The 20,627-nt window shown below is 35.9% G+C and overlaps 1 pseudogene; it reads left to right on the forward strand.

The window, feature by feature from the left end:
- Positions 1-9,865: 9,865 nt before the first annotated feature.
- Positions 9,866-10,280, forward strand: LOC114208158 (small ribosomal subunit protein eS19 pseudogene; annotated as a pseudogene).
- The last annotated feature ends 10,347 nt before the right edge of the window (positions 10,281-20,627 follow it).

The raw sequence follows: 20,627 nt of genomic DNA on the forward strand, positions 1-20,627 counted from the left end.
AAGTCTCAGTTTGGGCTTGTTATCCCAGGAATTATAGTGTCTTCTTTAGTCCCCAAAGTATCCAAAAATAATATATTATTTGATTACCCTACATGAACCTCATCAATATACCCTTTGAGTAAATTTGTTTCTTCCCTAAAAGGCACCAGGAGTGATTCCCTGTTTACACCTTTAGACTTCACCCATGCAGGGATTGTCTTATTTCTTATTTTGTCCCATTCTTTGACTCCTCCTCAAATTGTGAAACCCATCTATGATATCCTCTAGAATTCATGGACTATTATTAGGAAAATTCTGTATGTCTTCCACTACTTCTCTGAAACTCTCTGAAAGCATTGATCTCTCCTGAAAACACATTCCAGTGGGTGGCTACTCTACATTTCCACGCAGTTGCCTAATAGAAATCTCAAACTAACGCATGCATCCAAAGATGAATTTCTGACCTTACTCTTAAATCTATCCTCCTACAGTCTTTTTCTAATGCTCAGTCAAAAACTTTGGAATTGTCTTTTCTCCTCAGTTTTTCTCTTATACTACCTCCAAACTGTCAAAAAATTATATTGGCACTATCTTCAAAACATATCCAGAATCTGAACATGCCTTGCCATCTTCACTCTTACCAGTCTGGTACAAGCTATAATATCTTTCTCAGCTTTCTGTAATATCTCTCTGACAGGTCTCCCTTCTTTCACTCTTGCCCCACTTAGTATGCTCCCAACTCAGTAGCCAGAGTGATCCCGCTACACATTAAATCATGTCACTTCTCAACCCCTAAACATGAAATAGCTCCTCATTTCATTCAGAATAATTTCTAACTTCCTTAAAAATCCCATATACACCCCCATTTACTCTCTGACCTACTTTCCCCTTCTGTTTCTAAATTCCTTAAAAATCCCATATACACCCCCATTTACTCTCTGACCTACTTTCCCCTTCTGTTTCTTGATTCATGGACATACCTCCTTAAACTCTTTAAATGGCTATTACTTCTGCTTGTGCTCTGCTTTGGATTTTCACATAACCAAATTCCTACCTACCTTAAGTTTTTGGTCAACTGTTTTTTACTCAATGAAGCTTACCCTGAAGACACCATTTAAAAATAGCACTTCAAGGGCACTCTCAATCTCTCATATCCTGCATGATATTTTTTCTTTTACATCACATATGGTGATTACCTCTTAAATATACCCATGCCTTAGTCCCTGGAACCTGTGAATACCGTATGTGACAAAAGGAACTTTGCAGATATGATTAAATTAAGGACCTTGGGATGCGGATATTATCCTAGATTATTCATATGGATCAGGCCCTAAATGCAATCACATGCATACTTATAAGATGGAGACAGAGAGATATTTCAATGCAGAAGAGAAGATGTGATGACAACAGAGATTGGAGTGATATGAGAAAGGGGTCATGAATTAAAGAATGCAGGTCATCCCCAGTAGCTAGCAAAGTCAAGGAAGCAGATTCTCCCCTAGAGTTCTGCTGATATCTTGCCCTTATCCCTTCAGACATCTGTTCTCCAGAACTGTAAGAGAATAAATCCACCTTGTTTCAAGCCACCAGATTTGTGATAAATTGTTACAGTAGCCATAGTGAACTAATATACAAAATAACATAATTTACTTATTGTCTTTCTTACTGTTGTCTCCTTTTCTCCACTAGAATGTTCCACGAAGACATTTCATTCACTAGTCTAACCCTATTTGTCAGAAAGTGCTTGATACAGAGAATCTGCTCAATAAGTGTGAATGGAATTTGTTTAAATCCTAGTGATTAAAACTATGAAATATCCTTTATTTTATTTTATTTTATTTTTTTAATAACTCCATTTTTTTATTATGTTATGTTAACCAAAATACATTACATCATTAGTTTTTGATGTAGTATTCCATGATTCATTGTTTGGGTATAACACCCAGTGCTCCATTCAGTACATGCCCTCTTTAATACCCATCACCAGGCTAACCCATCCCCCCACACCCCTCCCCTCTAGAACCCTCAGTTTGTTTCTCAGAGTCCGTAGTCTCTCATGGTTCATCTCCCCCTTCGAATTCCCCCCCTTTCATTTTTCCCTTCCTACTATCTTCTTCTTTTTTTTTTTTAAACATATAATGTATTATTTGTTTCAGAGGTACAGGTCTGTGATTCAACAGCCTTACACAATTCACAGCGCTCACCATAGCACATACCCGCCCCAGTGTCTATCACCCAGCCGCCCCATCCCTCCCACCCCCCACCACTCCAGCAACCCTCAGTTTGTTTCCTGAGATTAAGAATTCCTCATATCAGTGAGATCATATGATACATGTCTTTCTCTGACTGACTTATTTCACTCAGCATAATACCTTCCAGTTCCATCCACATTGTTGCAAATGGCAAGATTTCATTCCTTTTGATGACTGCATAATATTCCATTGTATATATATACCACTTCTTCTTTATCCATTCATCTGTCGATGGACATCTTGGCTCTTTCCACAGTTTGGCTATTGTGGACATTGTTGCTATAAACATCGGGGTGCACGTACCCTTTCAGATCACCACATTTGTAAATACCCTGTAGTGCAATTGCTGGGTTGTAGGGTAGCTCTATTTTCAACTTTTTGAGGAACCTCCATACTGTTTTCCAGAGTGGTCGCACCAGCCTGCATTCCCACCAACAGTGCAGGAGGGTTCCCCTTTCTCCACATCCCCGCCAACATCTGTCATTTCTTGACTTATTAATTTTAGCCATTCTGATTGGTGTGAGGTGGTATCTCACTGAGGTTTTGATTTGGATTTCCCTGATGCCAAGTGATGTTGAGCACTTTTTCATGTGTCTGTTGGCCATTTGGATGTCTTCTTTGGAAAAATGTCTGTTCATGTCTTCTGCCCATTTCTTGATTGGATCATTTGTTCTTTGGGTGTTGAGTTTGATAAGTTCTTTATAGGTTTTGGGTACTAGCCCTTTATCTGATATGTCATTTGCAAATATCTTCTCCCATTCTGTCAGTTGTCTTTTGGTTTTGTTGACATGTTTATGGATTCTAAGAATTAATATTGTTAAAATGTCCATACTACCCAAAGCAGTCTACAGATTCAGTACAATCCCTATCAAAATACCAATAGCACTTTTCACAGAACTAGAACAAATAATACCAGAATCTATATAGAACCACAAAGGACCCTGAATGGCTAAAGCAATTTTGAGGAAAAAGAACAAAGCTAGAGGTATCACAATCCTAGATTTCAAGGTATAATGCAAATCTATAGTAATTAAAACAGTATGGAACTAGCACAAATATAGACACATAGATCAACAGAACAAGATGGAAAGCCCCTAAATAAATCCATAAATAAAAATAAATAAATAAATAAATAAATAAATAAATCCATGCTTTTATGGTCAATTAATCTATGATGAAGGAGGCAAGAATATAAAATGGGAAAAAAACACAATTTTCAATAAATGGTGTTGGAAAAACTGGACAACTACCTATAAAAAAAGAAATTGGAGGTGCTTGGGTGGCTTAGTAGGTTAAGAATTTGACTCTTGATTTCAGATCAGGTCATAATCTCCGGGTCATGAGATTGAATCCCGACTTGGGCTTTGCGCTCAGCATCGAGTCTGCATGAGGTTCTCTCTCCCTCTGCCCTTCCCCCGCTCTCTTTCTTTAAAAATAAATAAATAAATAAAGTCTTCTTAAGAAAAGAATGAAACTGGACTACTTTCTTACACCATACACAAAAATAAACTCAAAATAGATTAAAGATCTAAATGTGAGACCTGAAACCATAAAACTCCTAAAAGAAAATATAGGCAGTAATCTCTTAGACATTGACTTTAGCAATGTATTTATGGATATGTCTCCTCAGAAAAAGAAATCAAAAGCAAAAATAAACTATTGGGACTACTCTAAAATAAAAAGCATTTGCACAATAAAGGAAACCATCAACAAAACAGAAAGACAACCTATTGAATGGACGATGATATTTGCAAATCATATATTCAATAAAGAGTTAATATCCAAAATATATAAAGAAGTTATGCAAGTCAACACCAGAACAACAACAACAACAACAAAATCCAATAAAAACATGGGTAGAGGACCTGAAAAGTTTGTTTGCTAAAGAAGACATACAGATGGCCAACAGACACACAAAAAGATGCTCAACATCACTAATCATCAAGGAAATGCAAATCAAAATCACAATGAGATACCACCTCACACCTGTCAGAATGGCCAATATCGAAAAAGACAAGAAATAACAAGCGTTGGCGAGGATGTGGAGAAAAGGGAACCCTTGTTGGTGGGAATGTAAATTGGTGCAATCACTGTGGAAAACAGTATGAAGTTTCCTCAAAAATTTAAAAATAAGAATACCATATGATTCAGCCATTCCACTATTGGGTATTTACCCAAAGAAAACAAAAACATTAATTTGAAAAGATATATGCATCCCTGTGTTTATGACAGCATTGTTTACAATGGCCAAGAGATGGGACCAACCTAAGAGTCCGTTGATGGATTAATGGATACAGAAGATATAGGATATATATACAATGGAGTATTACTCAGTTATATAAAAAGAATGATATCTCACCATCTGCAACAATATGGATGGACTGAGAGTGTGTTATGCTAAATGAAATAAGTCAGATATAGAAAGAAAAATACCATATGATTCTACTTATAAGTGGAATCTAAAAAGCAAACAAATAAACAAACAAAACAGAAACAGACTCATAGATGTAAAGAATAAACTGGTAGTGGCCAGAGGGGAAGGGTTTGGGGGATGGGCAAAATAGGTGAAGGGGATTAAGAGGTACAAACTTCCAGCTATAAAATAAATAAGTCACAGGGATGAAAAGCACAGCATAGGGCATATATTTGATAATATTGTAATAACATTGTATGGTGACAGATGGTGACTACACTTACTATGGTGAACATTAAGTAATGTATAGATTTTTCAAATCTCTATGTTGTATACATGAATGTAATATTGTATGTTAATTATACTTTAATAATGATAAAAAATGAATCTTTGGAAGAGAATGACATCATGAATAGTGCCTACATTTTAAAATATCATCATGTGATGTTAATTACATTGAAATTCAAATATGTAGAACTAAAGATCACATATATTAATTTTGAAAAAAATTCTTTCCTTAGAGTCCCTAATAAGTTGTACATAAATAGTTGGCAGAAGCAATAGAATACATAGCCATACCACCGAAGTTTTAGTGGAGAGCTTCAGACTAATTAATTTTGTAGTTTCAAGTACATTTTTATCTTATGTCTATTTTTAACATTTAGATGGAAAGAAATTATTTGGATTTGAAAGTCCAAATTGTTTATATGAATTCTTTGATGTCTTTCTTCATGACTTCATCTCCTCTGCAAATTGAGCAGAATTTATTTTTGTTCTTATTTTCCCAGACTCTCTTATCGTGGCTCTTGACCCAAACTTCCTTTCTTCGAACTCGCTACCAAACATCTCAACCTAAATCATTTGATATTATACCCCATCTGTTTTCACTTCCTATTTTGAAGGAAATATACTTAATGAGGAAAATTTTAACACTACTGTGACAGGGGCACCTGACTGGCTCAGTAGGTTAAGCTTCCAACTCATGGTTTCCACTCAGGTCATGATCTCAGGGTCCTGTGAGGGACTCTGAGCTCAGCATGGAGTCTGCTTGAGATTCTTTCCCCTCCTCCCTGTCCCTCCCCCTCTGTTCCATCCCCCTGCTTGTGCACACTCTCTCTCTCAAATAAATAAATAATAAATAAATAAATAAATAAATAATCTTTAAGAAAAACAAAAAACACTGCAACATACACAATAGCACCATAGATTATTGGTTTCCATTTTATACTAGAAAGAACATATTTTGAGACTGTGTGGTCCTGGTTCCAATTCTGGCTGTACCTCTCAGTAGTTATTTAGCCTCAAAAAAAGTGTCTATGATGAACACTGGGTGATATACTCAACTAATGAATCATTGAACATTATAACAAGAACTAATGATGTACTGTACCTTGGCTAATTGAATTTAAATTAAAAAAAGTGTCTAAACATCTCTAATATCCAGTTTTTTTTAAAAATCTTTTTCACAAACCATTAACCTCCTGAGACCATGAATTAAATCTGGTTTGTTAAATTAGTGCCATAGCTCTCTCCTTCCAGCACATACACAAATGTCGTCATATACCACACTTGTGTCTGGATATTTTATTTGGGAAAGAGTAGACTGAGGAACTGGGGAGAATGACATAAAAGAGGAGGTTCATTGTAGAGTTGGTCACTGCTGTGGACCATTGAGGTTCAGTAAATACCAAGAGATTCTAAAAAGCTACAAACTATGTTTTTCAGAATTGTTTACTCCATGTTGAACTTTTATCTACTAGCTCCCAAGCCCCACTGGTCAAAAGTCACTCCATAAAATAAAGCAAATTCCCCACATTTCCAGATTGTACCTGCATGAGTGTGAGGTATTCAAGGCAGCTGAATGTAAGTAGTTGTCAGTTTCCACCATCTCGAACTTTGGCCATTAAAACGATTAGTGTTAATTTGGGCCCAGCAGATGTTGGGTAAGGCACAAAAATCTATTATTACAGGGACTATCTAGAACCTAGTGCAGATTTAAGCACCTAATAGCCCTAATACATTTGTAATGATGAATGATTAAAAAGCGGGGGCTAATAATACCTACAATATAGTTATTGTGAGGTTAATTGAGGATGTAATTATCAGCTCTAAAATACCCTAGAAGTAGGCTGGTTTGTTGAGTTTGAATACCCAAGGGTACAGATGAAGTTATTTTTTCTACTTTGTAACTGGATTTTAAAGTATTTCAAGCCCTATTCTACTTGATGACCAAAAAATCCCTAATCTACCATTATGCAATCAGTTTTGGTGCAGGGTGAGTAGACCTGAGGCCATCTTCTCTCCTGCCAGAATCCATGGAGTCTATAGTTCTGAAGATGTAAGGGACACTTGTTCAATTTGGTATTTATATTTGCCACTGCTGTAGTTCACCCTCGTCATATCCTTGAGCCTCTCAATAGCTTCTTTCTCTTAACTAAAGCCTGAAACTTTGTTGGATCTAATGAAAAAAAAAATTTTCCCCCACTACATTCTGGGATACAAAGAATATGGAAAGATCAGCTCCCATTCCCATCTGCTTTCAGCATCCCAATCAGGTACCCTGCTACACTGCAGAACCTCATTCTACTTCAGCAAAGCTCCCAGAGTCTACTTCTTTTACTTTTTCTCTAACCTCTTGTCATCTCTCCTTAGAGAGAGTATCTTCACCTATTCTGGGTTTGAGAACGGAAGGTTTGTGGGGCAGATGGGGGTCATTGGTTCCACAAGTACAGTTTTTCTAGGAAAAATTGTGATTTCAATGCTTAGCCTGAGAGATAAGACCAACATAAGTAAAGGAATTCCAGGAACCCAAAGTATGAAAACTCATCAGTTATTGCTTTAAGATTTTATCCCAGTATACCTGATTATATATTATTTCTTGTATTTTCAACACTGAACAAAAAGTACAACATATGTAAAAGTTTGTGAGATTATTTATGAACAACTGAAAGATTTTCTTGTGACATAGACCACCTGTTCACAAGTATTTTGAAGCAGAGGAATTTAATGTAATGTAATTATAACTAGCCTATAGTCTCATTAATTTCTATTGATATATACACATGGGCAACTATTCTCAAAATATGTTTGCTGTTATGTAGATAAGATTATAAATTAGTAGAAGGTGTCCATAACATTTTTGGTAGTTCCAGTAGGCTGCAATTATTCTAATTTACAGATTAGCTCATAATTCAAGATATACGGGGAAGTTAATACTATCTTCATTATAATAGATCAGTCCAACATATCTCTTAATACCTCTTTTTTTAAGTTATTTTAAATTCTTGAGCTAAAAATGCTAAAAGAATCTTACAACAAAGTTTTAACAGTACCATTTGTGGTGATGGTGCTAGAACAACTTTTATTCCCTTTGCGCTTTTCCGTATTTTCTATTATTTGTCTTTTCCTCTTTTTTTTGCATTGAACATTTGTTACTTTTAGTTTTTACTTTGGGCATTTCACCTCTTTCTCCTTGTATCTGGCTCCTTTCTCTCTCTATTTCCCACATGCCACAACTTTAATAAGTATCTGTGCCATCCACCTGCCTGAGATGCTATTCTGTGCAGTCTGCAGCCCGCATTGCCCTCTCATGGCTTATGTTTTTAAAGACAATGTCTATGCTCATAACATTAAATATGCTGATGAGTCCTGGTACTCAGTGGGTTGACAATCCCCTGCCAACATCAATTGGCAGGCACAATGCTCTCCATCCTCTCAAATGGCTCTGCTTGCCTCCCCATGCCGACTGAAACTGTCATTTTCACCAAGCCCCCATTGTTGCAAATTAGCTGTTGCTGGCAAAAGTTCATGGTCTGTTTCCAGGCATTAATTTATGGTCTGTGCTTTTATTTTCTCCATTCAGACCAGCACAGCACAGAAGCTTTTCTGAGTTTGAATCATTACTTATCTAGGCAACTTGATTGAAAAAACAAATCTGCACTGGTTTTTAGCAACTTCTGTTATCTTGCAGTTATCGTCACAATAAAAGGTAAGTATATCTTGGTTTCTTTTCCTAAGTGTACCCATTTTTTTCATTGCATTGATTGGGTTTATACAGACAAAGGAGGCACTTTTTCTGTATCTAGATTTATCTCAACAGTCATAAGGAATGATTGATGAAAGCATTAATAAGACAAAGAGTGACGGACGATGAGATCAAGAGGTCAACATTTCTTGTGTCACTTATTATCTTGTTAATTGTTTAGAGACCTGAAAAAGAAAACTAAATTATTGTAATGGAAAATAATTAACTGAATCTAATAGCAGTTCTTTTCACTCTAGTGGCCGTTTTTTTTTTTTTTAACTCCTTAGGAAATGCCTTAAAATATTACTACTTGCTGAAGCAGTTATAGACAACGTTTATTTATCATACTATGAAAATAATGAGATAAACATATAAGCTTTTCCACCTTATATTCCTAGTTCCTCTCAGACTCCCTGTGGGCACACAGGAGATGTTCAATAAACACTGTTTATTGAGTTTGCATCAAAACTCTGGGAAGATACAACTATTCAACAAAGAAACACAATCATAATTTATCATTCCAAATTATCAACCCAATAATTTTTATATAAAAAATATTTCACTGAACCTTTGTGGACAGAATAGTTTTTAATGTTAAAAAATGGAATTTCAGTGAATACTGTTTCTCTTTGTCTCTCTTTCTCTCTTTTAAACACACAGGTGCATGCACAGATTCATGCACACACATACTCTTTGAAATTCTAGATAAATATTTAGATTTTCTTTTTCACGCCCTTTCTCATTTATTAAACAGGTATGTATTGAACCAGGTAGCATCCTAAGGACTTTGCATATAGACATGAATAAGATGGGCAAGGCCCCTGCCCTCAAGGAGCTTACATTTTGATGGGGAACTTTAAGATGACCTTGGTGTTGAGGTGGGAAATAAAAATATCACATTGAAAGTCATGGGGTTGTTCAAAGCCTTCCACATCATTCATACTGCTTCATCTTAGATCAGTGCAGATTGCTACTAGATAATGCTTCAGCTGTCACACTTTGTGTGCTAGAAAGAGATTACCCCATATATCTCTAAATCATTTAATCTAATGGTGTTCAAATAAACTAAGTGTGAGAATGAGATTACTTATAAATAGCTGAATGCTGTCTATGCATGTTACACAAAGCAAGAAAATATAGTCTCCATTAATAAAACAGCTTGGCCTTTCCCCTGGCTGGCAGTGCCGAAGCCACATGATGCCTGGAGTTACTGTAAAAGACATGAACTAGCAGGAGTTCGTCAGAGCCCTGACAGCCTTCCTCAAAAAGTTGGGGGAGCTGGAAGTCCCTGAATGGGTAGACACTGTCAAGCTGGCCTACAATGAAAACTAGTTCTACAAAGGAGCAGCTTCCACAGCACGGCACCTGTACCTCTGAGGTGGCACTGGGGTCAGCTCCACAACTAAGATTTATGGGGGAGGTCAGAGAAACAGGGTCATGCCTAGCCATTTCAGCAGAGGCTCCAAAAGTGTGGCCCGCATGGTCCTCCAAGCCCTAGAGGGGCTGAAAATGGCAGAAGAGGACCGAGATGGGAGTGGGAAACTGACATCTGAGGGACAGAGATCTGGACAGAATTGCTGGACGGGTGGTGAATGCCAACAAGAAGCATTAGAACAAATGCTGGGTTAATAAATTGCCTCATTTTAAAATAAATAGATAGATGATAGATGATAGATGATAGATGATAGATAGATAGATGATAGATAAAACAAAATAAAATACTTGATAAAGGCAAAAATTATTGTATTTTTGAGGTTAGAAAATACTATCTAAATAATGGAATGATAAATTTGCAAGCAGGAAAAATCTGTAATCCTATTCACTCTGCCTCATATGTATTCAAACAAATGTTTTAAATAAACACCTGTCCAACATGTGGTTACTTTGCGAGAGCCATGATTTTTCCCTAAAGTTCTTTAGCAAATTTCTTTTAATACAAAGTCTGCCTTGTGGCTTTGCATAATAATCAAAGCAAACAAAAATATTATTCTTTAGGCATATGCCAAGTGATGAGAAACAGCCTCCTCTACTCCCAAGCTAGGATAAAAATACTCACCTTTTTGCAGGTGTAAATTAGCATTGCCAACTTTAAATGAAGCTCATTTGAAGGTTGGGTTATATATAAACCATTAGTATAATAGAGCAATTAACACTACTCCCAGAGTAGATGAATAAATCGCTGATACAAGACTTTGTAAATGCTGTTACTAAGTACAGAGTATATGGTATATATTATATAAACATATATCAATCTATATGAGTGTATGAATGACTGGAAACACACACACATACATAAATGCCATCTATGCCATTTGGCAGAGTTCTGCTAATTTTCATATGCTGATACATGGGTAAGTGGAAAAACAAACATCTGCTATAGTTTATTTCTTTTTCTGAATGGTTAAAGTAGCCCACCTTTTGAAAATGAGTTTATACTTTGGCCTTATATGTCTGGCTCAATCACAATGTAAACCTTTTTTTGCTCAATGTTATGAGTAAATGGTAAAGGCAAATTGATATGGTAGAGTATGGCACCAGTGGCTCTTACAGGGTGATGATGTTGTTTATAGGAAGAGCAAAAACATGTCTATCCGAAGGCATATGAATGAGAAAACAGATTCCAGTTCCCAATTCTTGCTTTGGGGTTCTGCCTCTATTTATAGAGGAAGCATCTGGCTGTGGAAAAAATATACCTAGTTTTTCTAATATAACATCTAGAAGGAATGTTCTATTTAATAGACAGCCTCTTACAGTAGAAAAACAAGAACCAGCCTCTCTGCTTTCTACAATGGGCCTCTCTATACAACAGACTATGACAAAAGTAAAAAGGAGATTAGAAGTCTGAAGGTTTGAACAGGCTTCTGGAGATCAATGTAGGGATATGAAGGAGCACTCTTCCAAATGAAAGAAAAAAAAACTTTCAAAAAACAGTAAAAATGGAGGTTCTTCAAAAATTTGAAAATAGAGCTACCCTATGACCCAGCAATTGCACTACTGTGTATTTACCCCAAAGACACAAAAGTAGTGATCCAAAGGGGTATGTGCACCCCAATGTTTATAGCAGCAATGTCGACAATAGTCAAACTATGGAAAGAGCCAAGATGTCCATCAATAGATGAATGGATAAAGAGATGTGATATGTATACACACACACACAAACACACACACACACACACACACACACACACACACACACACACACTGGAATATTATGCAGCCATCAAAAAACCCAAAATCTTGCCATTTGCAATGACGTGGATAGAACTGGAGGGTATCATGCTGAGTGAAATAAGTCAATCAGAGAAAGACATGTATCATATGACTTCACTGATATGAGGAATTCTTAATTTCAGGAAACAAACTGAGGGTTGTTGGAGTGATGGGGGGTGGGAGGGATGGGTGGCTGGGTGGTAGACATTGGGGAGGGTATGTGCTATGGTGAGCACTGTGAATTGTGTAAGACTGAGGAATCACAGACCTGTACCTCTGAAACAAATAATACATTATATGTTAAAAAAAAAAGAAGATAGTAGGAAGGGGAAAATGAAGGGGGTGGAATCAGAGGGGGAGACGAACCATGAGAGAATATGGACTCTGGGAAACAAACTGAGGGTTCTAGAGGGGAGGGGGTGGGGGGATGGGCTAGCCTGTTGATGGGTATTAAAGAGGGCACGTACTGCATGGAGCACTGGGTGTTATACACAAACAATGAATCATGGAACACTACATCAAAAACTAATGATGTAATGTATGGTGATTAACATAACATAATAAAATTAAATTAAAAAAACAGTAAAAATAATTAAAGGATCCCTCCTCATAGAGATGATTAATAGAGAGAAAAGAAGCAATAATAGTATAAGAATTGAATTCACTGGATGGAGTTCACAAATATTGCAAAAATACCTTCTAAATGCACAATACCCAGGAGAGATCAACCTGAGTGAAACAATAAACTCCCTGGTGACTAGTTGGGGATTGAGAGCAATTATAATGTGCACATTAAAATAAAAGTTTATTTTTACCCCATGCTAGTAAAATAATTCGTTCTCTTTACATATCTGTATGAATCACATGAAGAGCAAAAATCATCTTGTAACCCAAAAGAACTGGTCCTTTTTTTAAAGATTTATTTATTTATTTTAGAGAGAGATTAATTTGGGCAGGGGCAGAGGGAGAGACTCTCAAGCAGAATCCCCGCTGAGCGCGGAGCCTGTCTAGGAGCTCCATGATGACCCTGAGACCATGACCTAAGCCAAAACCACGAGTTGGATACTCAACCAAATGAGCCACCCAGGTACCCTGAACTAGTCCTGTTTTTAAACTATCCCTATTTATAAAATGTTTGTATTCCTGATTTTTTTTTTTACATGGAGACTTTGTTGTGTTTTCTTAGTGTATCATGGTCACTGCTGACAACAAAGGTATTTTGCCTATTCAGAATCCTTAGAAAAGGAAAAGTTTTTGTTGGAGGTATGTCCCTAGCTGTTGTGCTGCAGCTTAGGGAAAAATTGTTTGATTATATTGGTAAAATGAAACTAAGCTAAATCCTTGTTTCCTCTGGCAAAGAGAGGGAGATCAGAACTCTAATGAAAAGAGTCAAAGGATGGAAATGTGCTGAAGAGGAGCCTTCAGACTTGGCTCCTAAGAGGACTAAGGAGAAAGCTGACAATGAACAAGATCCTACTTTTGTCACCCTCTGTTACTGGTTATTTCCCTTTTCTCAACTTGATGTGTTTTTCTTTTCCTGTCTGTGCCAGGAGAGAGATTCTGTTGTTTTACCCATCTACCATTCTCTCTTCTGTTTAGTATTATCATCTGATTTTCCTTTAGCGAACCACTGTCCTGTATTCTCAGGGTCTGTGCTTTAGATGGGATTGAACTCAAAGCCAGTTCCAGGGGTCAACACATGACCAATCTTTGGTCAATCACAGTGCCTGGGATTAGTTTAGGAATAGGTCAATCAACCAAAAACACAGAAGTCGGTTCCAAGACTCACGTGGAAGCAGTGGGTATCAGGCCTTGTTCTTCTGCTGAGGTCCTTAATTTAGTATTGTATCAGTCAGGAGCTTTGAAAACTATATGGGGAGGGGGCTCTTCGGAAGAAAGCCTATGAAGGAGAATCAGAGCCAAGATATGACATATGTAAAAAACCCACAAACTTCTGGTGCTGCTGTTTGAGAATCTCAATCCAGCTTTTCTGGAATTTAATCCTAAGTATTCAGTACTGGAAGCCATTTACTTCTGTTTTGTTTAAGATAGACTGAGTTGTATTTCTGTTACTTGTAATCCAAGATTTATGTTAATATACCATAGACTGATACAAATAAAGTAAGGTTAAAATATAGAAATTTGTCCCTAGATAAGCAAAAAACCAAATCCAAATAAAAATATCAAAGGCACTGGATGGTAACAAAAAGCAAGGAGATTCAGGAGGGAAATCCACTTGGATAAAGGAAAGGCATAGGGAGAATTTCTTAATTTTGCAGTTTTTAGTCTTAGGGTTTCCAGTCTATGCCAAATGGGGTAGCTAACTCTCTGATAAAAAGCCCACAGTCTCTCTGGTGTCAGGCAATCACAACTGCTGGAAAATGAGGGGAAAAAAATCCCAGAAAAAATGTAGTAACATATAGGGGGCCTTAAATTCTATGTAGAAAGTACACTCACATTTCTGGCTGGCTCTTGAGCCACGCATTTGTGGGGGGAGATTTCAAGCAACCTGGGGCAAGAGTGAAAACACTGAACTGAGATTTCAGCTGCCATCCAAGAGAGAGTTTGCAATTTGATTCCAACCAAGTTAATTGACTGCCAAAAGAACTATAAAAAGCAACACTCTTCAGGGAATATAATAGAATGTAGAATTTTCACAACATAATATTCACAATGTCTAGGGGACAAAACAAAATTTGAACTTCAGTGGAAATTAATGTCAAAATACAAGATTTTTGAATTCATAGAGATTTTAAAGCAGCTGTTATAGCTATGTTCATGATGAAGAGAAAAATTTGCTTGTAATGATTAGAGAAATTAGAAAAATTAGATAAATATAAAGTGTAAAAGATAAAGAAATTGCTATGAGGGAGTAAGAGTAAGAATCCATAAAATAAATGAAGGATATGAGAAAATTAGAGGTAGAAAACTCAACATCTCTTATGTAGACTGGGAAACTTATCTCCTTATTTCAGCAACATTTAATTATGATCAGTGTTTTCAGGTGATTAGTTTATATTTAGTGAATTCTTCATTTAATACATAGTGAGCCCAGCAATCATTGAATAGAGTACTCTGTAAACAAATTCTAAGTTCTTTATTACCTAGGATAAACTTTACAAAGAAATAAAAGAGTAAAGTTCACTTAAGACAGTACGTGTCATTTTAATTTTAGTTGTTTTTATATTTTAAGTTGATTTAAACCCATTTTGGTGCAAAGTGGAAGATAAATAAGTACATATTTTAAGTACCATTAGAGAAACTAATTTTAAAATGTCCAAAATATGACAGGACATAAATGGTAATGGCATTTCACTCTCCTACAGTGTAGAAAGCACTTTTGCAACATTCCAGAAAAAAATAAATTTTAACAGTTCCATGGGAAAGGCAAAGTACCATAGTTATAAAACACATAAGCATTAGAATCAAACAGGTATAGATTTAATCTCCAGATCTATTATTTATTAGCTATGTGAACTCAGGCAAAATTCCTTAGCTTTTTGAGCTTCAGATAGCTCATTCCAAAATGAAAATTTTGACATTACCAGTTTTTTTTTTTTTCCTGTTCTAATGCTTATTATTTTCTCAGGTTACTTTTAGCTACATTAGCTGATATTAGTGGCTATGTTTATTATTGTCTCTCATGATAGAGTATAGATAATTATTTAGAAATATCTTATTGGCCAGTGATAAAAAATATATTATCATTTTAAAAAGTGGTCAATTTGAAGATAAACTAAGGCAAATATACCTTTATCCCAGAATACATAGCAAGCCACTTTCCTTGTGATGCTGTCAATAAACTGTTGTAGTCTTTGTGAGGAGGAATTCACTATATTTTTGCATTAGTAAGGAGTATGGCAATATGAATTAAGTTTCAACACAGGTATTTTCAACTGTATATACATTTGGTCTAGGTTTTATAACTATTAAAAGGACACAGTTCAGTTTGTATAGCTCCTCATAATATTAATCTGACTTTTACACATTTCTTTTTGTCTTTGTATATCTGCCTTTCTTTTTATCTACTGAATAAAAACAACTTATAAATAGTCCTGTATCCACTTTCTTCTATAACAAGGTCTTGGCTAATTGCCAGGGATTCCCCCCATGTGCCTCCACTTTGGAATGATTTACAATATTTTTCTTCCCTCTTTGCCAGTAATTTCAGTGTACTGCTACTCCTCCATCTGGTATGGTAAATAGAGAGTTGTTCTTTTCAAGAACACTCATGAATGGAAAAGCCAAATTTCTCTTTCCTCTCCCACACCCAGAAATTTTTAAAAAGAATTAGTAGTCTACTGAAAATATACAAGCTGTTTGATATTTTCAAAATTCTAGCCATAGTGTTGAAATGACATTCCTTCAATTATGTATGAATCATCATTTTTGTGGAGGGAAAAGGGAGACATACAAAAGAATATAGGACTTTCTCTGTGAAAGGACCTAATAACTCTGCAACTCCCTCAGTCTGTCAGTTTCTGCCTTAGAACTATTCAAGAAAATACAATAGATTAATTATCTCTGCCTTCGGACTGGATGATTGGTCTTTGAGGTCTTCTGAGGTACCCCTGTGTTAATTAGAAGCATAGGTGGCAATGAAATTGTCTTAATCATTAAAAGGAAAGCAAAGATTGAAATTGACCCTAGAGAATGACTGTTTCAATAGATCCCTTGACTCTATGCTCATAGGCTGGATGAACTCTAGACAGAGTGGTAGTAAATTTTTATTTCACCATGACAAGGCAGTACTTAAAAAGAACATAAAAGCATGCAGCAGCAATTTTTAGAATATTTTTGTGTCCTTGGGAAGCCCCCTGTCTGTTATATATGAAACAGTTGAAAGTATTTGAATCATATTCATATACATATGTGCACACACCCTATATTATCAATATGTGGATATATATTAGCCAAGCGTGACATGATTGGATTGTGAGTCAACATCTTTTTATGAGCTGAAATTATTCATGTGCATTTTCTGCTCAATGACAGAGCCAAAAATTATTAAAATAAAATAAGAGAATTAGCTTGCAGAATGGAATGAATGCTACAAACATAAGTATAATGATATAATAAGTACAATCATAATTATAAAAGTATAATTATGAAAATATAATTTTGAAAGTATAAATGCATAGAGAACGATATTATGATTATAAAAGAATAATACATAATTTTAATGAATTTAGAAATAATTGTTTTACTTACCTTATTATAAAAGTGACTCATGCTTATTACCAAAACATTCTAATGATGCAGAATCTTATAACAGACAAGGTAAAAATCCCCAATAATCTTCTCTAAAGTACATCACTGTTAATAATGTGATTCATATCTTTCCTGACTTTTTTGTTAGCACACAAGTATATATATTATCATTTTAAAACTAAATGAGATCATGCTATAAGTAATGGCTCCCCGAATCTTTTGAGAAACCAAAGCTAAACATACACACGTATATGCACATGCACACACACATAACCATTTTTTAATTAAGAAGATATTCATATACTGATGTACAACATATTATATTTTCTTTATCAGTATATGAATATCTTCCTAATTTTTCAACAGGTTGTATTGTGTTTTATTTTATGACTAATATAGAAAGTACTTCATTAATAACAGTGACAACTTAAGTCATTTATTTTTATTTTGAGTTGCTGTATATTTATTTTTTTTAAAGATTTTATTTATTTATTTGAGAGAGAGAATGAGAGAGAGAGCATGAGAGGGGAGAGGGTCAGAGGGAGAAGCAGACTCCCCGCTGAGCAGGGAACCCGATGTGGGACTCGATCCCTGGACTCCAGGATCATGACCTGAGCCGAAGGCAGCCACCCAACCAACTGAGCCACCCAGGCGCCCCTGAGTTGCTGTATATTTAAAGTATATTTGAAGTTTTGGTATTGTCAAATTACTCCCCTAAAAAGATTGTACGACTTCAGGAATATATAATGTGGTCTACTTCTACATATCTTCCTAATCACTGTACATTGATCATTTTTCACTTTTGCTAATCAGAGAGGTGAGAAATATCCCAGACATATCTTTTATAAATGTATGTATATTTCTCATATTGTTTTTAAAACTGAGGATCTTTTTGGGGTGCCTGGGTGGCTTAGTCGGTTAAGGGTCCAACTCTTGATTTCGGTTCAGGTCATGATTTCATGGTCATGAGATCCAGCCTCATGTCAGGCTCCATGCTCAGTGTGGAGTCTGCTTGAGATTCTCTCTCCCTTTCCTTCTGCCCCTTCCCCACTCACGCTCTCTCTCTCAAAATAAATAAATAAAAAATCTTAAAAAAAACCCCGAGAATCTTATGTGCCTATTTAATGTTATTATTTCTTCTATAAATTTATTTTTATCTATTTTTTCAATATACATTTATTTTAAAAATCAAACACTGATCACCTGATTTTCTACATAAAGTTTGATCTGATGTACACAATGATGTTTTTCACTGAAAGTGGATGATTAAAAATTTGTTATCAGTTAATTCAATGAACACCCATTTGTTAAAAACACATTTATTGGGTACTGATCTTTTCTTAGAAAGGTATTAGTTGCTGCTGAATATACAAATATAAATAACTCTAAACAGGAATTAGGTGAGCATCTCTTGAAAAACTGAAAAATCAATTTTTCACACTACTCAAAGAAAAAGTAACTATTTAATTCCTGAATTGCCAACAGAACCTAAGGAGAAACACAATATTTAATTTTGAACTTTTACTGATTTCCTGTAGAGATCAAGGCTCAAACACTGTCTGCAGCCCTTTACCTTCATAGAAATGTATTCTTTCTTTTTTAAGGTTTTATTTATTTATTTGTTAGCGAGAGAGAGAGAGAGAGAGAGAGAGAGAGAGAGCACAAGCAGGGGGAGCAGCAGGCAAAGGGAGGAGCAGGCTCCCCACTGAGCAAGGAGCCTGATGTAGGACTTGATCCCAGGACTGTGGGATCATGACCTGAGCCGAAGGCAGACACTTAACTTACTGACCCACCCAGGCATCCCCATGGAAATGTATTCTGTAACTCATACAAATGAGCCTGCCTCAGTATCCTTGCCAGGCTCAGGTGTTGCAGGTTAGCCTATAGAAGTGTGGTCTCTCTGTGAACTTGGTGGTTGATTCAGACCTTAGTAGGTGTGGTCCTACAACAGATTATGCCCACAATAGGAGATCTGAGTGATGCCTATTCATGGCTGCAGGGGGCTATCTCTCATCTTTTGTTGATTGTATCCTGGAAAGGTGTGAAGGTCAGCAAGTTCAAAACAAAGTGGTTAAAGTCAAAGCATTGCTGGGGAATTGGAGTTATAGTAACATTCAGTGACAAGGAAGGAGAAACCAAGAACTCTAAGATTGAACATATGATTATTTATACAGGATAACAGGTAGTAGTTTACCATTCTGGAGATAAGACTGGGAGATATTTAGGATGGTCTCAAGTCAAGCTTAAATGGGTGAACCTTACAGAAGTTCCAATAGATAGAAATTTACATGTGATGCTGTTGGGCAGTTTTTAATATTTAGTTCTAAGTGCAATCTAGACATAACTAACCTACTGACAAATAATTCCATTCTAAACATTTTTTTTTCTCTTACTTTCTAGTGGAAGCAAGTTCTCTTCTCATTGTCTTATCTATGGTTTTGGAACAAAGTGATGCAAGTGGGAGTAGGGTAAAAAAGGGGGGAAAAGCCCAAGCCTGTTCTGTGGTATAACTGAAGCTACCTGTCTCTGGCAGCAGGAGTAAAGGAATCCATAATCAAGTCTTGAACAGTTCTTCCTAGTTACAAAAAGGAGAGCGATAAGTACTTTTGATTCTGAACATGCTATCCAAGCACTCTCTCCCCATTGGGTTGAAGTCACTGCCACAACATGAACACCAGGACCCAGTGTTATGTTCATGGGTTTAATTATAAAAAAGATACCAAAACATCTGTGCTCTGCCATTTTACATTATATTAATTTAAGATGACAGCTTCTTTGGTGAAACATTTTTTTTTCCTGTTTTACTTGCCTGCTGTGCCTCATGGTGATTATTGTAGACATTATTTCACATAGGGTGGTCCACAGTCATTTAACACCTTATATCACATTGGGATCTCTGCATAAGGACTCATTAATTAGGTGGACAGAAGATAAATGCATCTGTAACAATGGCAAGGAGCCAAGGCTTACTCTTCCCAGGTGTTCAGAGAAGTTGCTAGAACCCAATTCATCTTCAGAGAATGACTAACATGGGTTCAAGAGGGGAAGGCACTGACGTGAAAGAATGCTGTTTCAAATAATCATTAAAAATGAGATGGATTTACTTATTCTGATGAAATTCTTTTAAATAAATCTCCCCCAAGAGTTACTAAGCAAAAATCTTGGAGTACTTCCAATTTGGGGTTGATACAGCTTCCTGGAGAGTCTAGCAAATGTTTTGAGGAATCCCATATTAGGGTCATTTTATTATATTTCAGAATCTAACAGTAATGAAGGTACTCATACTAGAACTGGCATTCATTTGGAGAAAATTAGAGGGACTTTTATGTCTAGGAAATGAAATTCTTTGAACAAGAAATGTTTTCACTCACATGTTTCTCTTTATTGAGGTCTTTTATATATCTCAAGTAGTATGACTTTTTTTTTTAACTGTCAATGTCTGTAATGTTTTGAATCAATTTTTGTTTGATGATCAGGACAACAAAGTTTAGTTCATGACTATTCATTTTCTATGAAGTTGTTTTGTTTTATTTTCTAA

Source organism: Eumetopias jubatus, unplaced genomic scaffold (genome assembly GCF_037043125.1).
Source record: "Eumetopias jubatus isolate StellerSeaLion01/CBP00866 unplaced genomic scaffold, mEumJub1_p1.0 scaffold_2, whole genome shotgun sequence".
Lineage (NCBI taxonomy): Eukaryota > Metazoa > Chordata > Mammalia > Carnivora > Otariidae > Eumetopias > Eumetopias jubatus.